Source organism: Oncorhynchus nerka, unplaced genomic scaffold (assembly GCF_034236695.1).
Source record: "Oncorhynchus nerka isolate Pitt River unplaced genomic scaffold, Oner_Uvic_2.0 unplaced_scaffold_1000, whole genome shotgun sequence".
NCBI classification, from domain to species: Eukaryota; Metazoa; Chordata; class Actinopteri; order Salmoniformes; family Salmonidae; genus Oncorhynchus; species Oncorhynchus nerka.
This window is the reverse complement of record NW_027040303.1, coordinates 3,351-7,365: the sequence shown is the minus strand read 5'-3', so window position 1 is coordinate 7,365 and position 4,015 is coordinate 3,351. Positions and strand designations below refer to the sequence as shown.

The following is a 4,015-nucleotide window of genomic DNA, read 5'->3' as shown; positions in this document are numbered from 1 at the left end:
TAATTGGTCATGGTGAGAGGTTAGCATGTTTTGTTGTAGCCTCTGTTATTGGTAGTGGTGAGGGGTTAGCATGTTTTGTTGTAGTCTCTGTTATTGGTAATGGTGAGAGGTTAGCATGTTTTGTTGTAGCCTCTGTTATTGGTAATGGTGAGAGGTTAGCATGTTTTAGTTGTAGTCTGTTATTGGTAATGGTGAGAGGTTAGCATGTTTTGTTGTAGCCTCTGTTATTGGTAATGGTGAGAGGTTAGCATGTTTTGTTGTAGTCTGTTATTGGTAATGGTGAGAGGTTAGCATGTTTTTGTTGTAGTCTCTGTTATTGGTAATGGTGAGAGGTTAGCATGTTTTGTTGTAGTCTCTGTTATTGGTAATGGTGAGAGGTTAGCATGTTTTGTTGTAGTCTGTTATTGGTAATGGTGAGAGGTTATCATGTTTTGTTGTAGTCTCTGTTATTGGTAATGGTGAGAGGTTAGTATGTTGTGTTGTAGTCTCTGTTATTGGTAATGGTGAGAGGTTAGCATGTTTTGTTGTAGTCTGTTATTGGTAATGGTGAGAGGTTATCATGTTTTGTTGTAGTCTCTGTTATTGGTAATGGTGAGAGGTTAGTATGTTGTGTTGTAGTCTCTGTTATTGGTAATGGTGAGAGGTTATCATGTTTTGTTGTAGTCTCTGTTATTGGTAATGGTGAGAGGTTAGCATGTTTTGTTGTAGTCTCTGTTATTGGTAATGGTGAGAGGTTAGCATGTTTTGTTGTAGTCTGTTATTGGTAATGGTGAGAGGTTATCATGTTTTGTTGTAGTCTCTGTTATTGGTAATGGTGAGAGGTTAGTATGTTGTGTTGTAGTCTCTGTTATTGGTAATGGTGGGAGGTTAGCATGTTTTGTTGTAGTCTGTTATTGGTAATGGTGAGAGGTTAGCATGTTTTGTTGTAGTCTGTTATTGGTAATGGTGAGAGGTTAGCATGTTTTGTTGTAGCCTCTGTTATTGGTAATGGTGAGAGGTTAGCATGTTTTGTTGTAGTCTGTTATTGGTAATGGTGAGAGGTTAGCATGTTTTGTTGTAGCCTCTGTTATTGGTAATGGTGAGAGGTTAGCATGTTTTGTTGTAGCCTCTCATTTAAAATGTTAGCTTCACTGTCAAAATAGATATGGTGTGGACTGTATACTCAATACAATCTAAATCTGATACCTCACTGTCTAAATAGATATGGTGTGGACTGTATACTCAATACAATCTAAATCTGATACCTCACTGTCTAAATAGATATGGTGTGGACTGTATACTCAATACAATCTAAATCTGATACCTCACTGTCTGTCTTCTGACTGATACTGATTTTTAAACTGGTCTGGTCAGTCTACTATAATATTTGTTAATATGCATCTTTCTATCTACAAGCAATACTTGGAAAATGTGTCATTTCTAGGCTGTGCCTCTCTGGTCTGAGGCTAAACCCAACACGTTATTTGTGCACAGGTTACAGTGTAAGCAGAGAAAGCTAAGCGAAATATTTTAATACATCCTGTCTGTCATTGTATTTCTTCTGTGTTTCAGACTCACTGGCTGTAAACTCACAGACACATCCTGTAAAGTGTTGGCCTCAGTTCTCAGTTCAAACCCCTCACACCTGAGAGAGCTGGATCTGAGTAACAATGACCTGAAGGATTCAGGAGTGAAGCTGCTCTCTGCTGGACTGGGGAATCCCCACTGTAAACTGGAGACTCTGAGGTCAGTATTCCTGTAGTTGGTCAACAAGTGATAACTGTTCACCAGATCCACATGTGTTTACCAGACACACATAGTCCACACCATATGTGTTTGGACAGTGAAGCTTACAGTTTTACATTTGGTGCTATGCACAAGCATTTTGGATTTGAGACAGAATGTTTCAAATTGGGAGACAGTACAGAATGTCACCTTTTATTTAAAGGTATTTTCATACATATATATTTTACTGTTTATAAATGAAAGCACTTTATGTATCTAGTTCTCCCATTTGAAAAAGTGATAATATTTTGGATGTGTTTGAGGTCAGTATAATATATATTGTGGACTGTTTACTCAATACAATCTAAATCTGATACCTCACTGTCTAAATAGATATGGTGTGGACTGTATACTCAATACAATCTAAATCTGATTCCTCACTGTCTAAATAGATATGGTGTGGACTGTATACTCAATACAATCTAAATCTGATACCTCACTGTCTAAATAGATATGGTGTGGACTGTATACTCAATACAATCTAAATCTGATACCTCACTGTCTAAATAGATATGGTGTGGACTGTATACTCAATACAATCTAAATCTGATACCTCACTGTCTAAATAGATATGGTGTGGACTGTATACTCAATACAATCTACATCTGATACCTCACTGTCTGTCTTCTGACTGATACTGCTTTTTAAACTGGTCTGGTCAGTCTACTATAATATTTGTACTATACATGTTTCTATCTGCAGGCAAAACTTTGATCATTTATATTAATGATACATTCATGTCAGGTTTCAGTTCAATATATGCTATATGATCATTTGTTAATTCTAATAATGAAACATTCATTTATAAATATATATGGAAGGATTCAGGACACTGATATATCTGAATATGTGAAAAAATATTCTGCCACTATTTTCACCACCAGAGAATATCAGTGTGATTTTAATATGATTTGACTCTTTGCAGGCTGTCAGGCTGTCTAGTCACAGAGGAAGGCTGTGCTTCTCTGGTCTCAGCTCTGAGGTCAAACCCCTCACACCTGAGAGAGCTGGACCTGAGCTACAATCACCCAGGAGACTCAGGAGTCAGACTGCTCTCTGCTGGACTGGAGGATCCACACTGCAGACTGGAGAAACTCAAGTATGTAGAGGGTTTATGTCAATGTTCATATCAGACATGTTGGACTTATCAGGCTGGTTAAGACAAACATTCTGACCACCACTTGGACAAAGTTATATGCTGACTGTGTTTGTGTGTCCAGTGTGTGTGTGTGTCCAGTGTGTGTGTGTGTGTCCAGTGTGTGTGTGTCCTGTGTGTGAGTGTGAGTTCAGTGTTCAGTGTGTGTGTGTGAGTTCAGTGTGTTGGTCCAAATTGTGTGCTCAATGACACACACTCTGGACACACACACAGGACACGCACACTGGACACTCACACACAGGACACACACACACTGGACACACACTGGACACACACACACACACACACACACTGGACAAACACACACTGGATACACACACACTGGACACACACTCACTGGACACACACTGGAAACACACACACACACAGGACACACACACACACACACACACACACATACAAGCATTGGACACACACTGGATACACACACTGGACTCACACACACACTGGACACACACACAGTGGATACACACACACACAGACACACACTGGACACACTGGACTCACGCAGACACACACTGGACAAACACACACTGGATACACACACACACACACACACACACACACACACACACACACACACTGGACACACACACACACACACACACACACTGAACTCACACACACACACACACACACACAAACACACACAAACACACACTGGATACACACACACTGGACACACACACACTGGAAACACACACACACACACACACACACAGGACACACACACACACACAGGACTTACACAAACGCTGGGCTCACACACACACACACAGTACACACAAACACACACACACACACACACATACAAGCATTGGACACACACTGGATACACACTGGACACACACACACACTGGACACACACTGGACTCACACACAATGGACTCACACACACACACACACACTGGACACACACACACTGGATAGACACACACACAGACACACACTGGACACACACTCACACACTGGACACACACACACACACAGGACTTACACACACGCTGGACTCACAAACATACACACACACACACACACACAGACAAACATTCGCTGTGTGTGTGTGTGTGTGTGTGTGTGAGTTCAGGTGTATCC

The 4,015-nt window shown here is 40.7% G+C and overlaps 1 long non-coding RNA gene across 1 annotated transcript in view; it reads left to right on the top strand.

Moving 5' to 3' along the window:
- Window positions 1-2,635: 2,635 nt before the first annotated feature.
- LOC135570300 (uncharacterized) overlaps window positions 2,636-4,015 on the top strand; it is a 4,281-nt gene continuing 2,901 nt past the window's right edge. The window contains exon 1 of the long non-coding RNA XR_010463509.1: window positions 2,636-2,863. This is a non-coding gene — a long non-coding RNA (uncharacterized LOC135570300). The remainder of the gene's footprint in view (window positions 2,864-4,015) is intronic.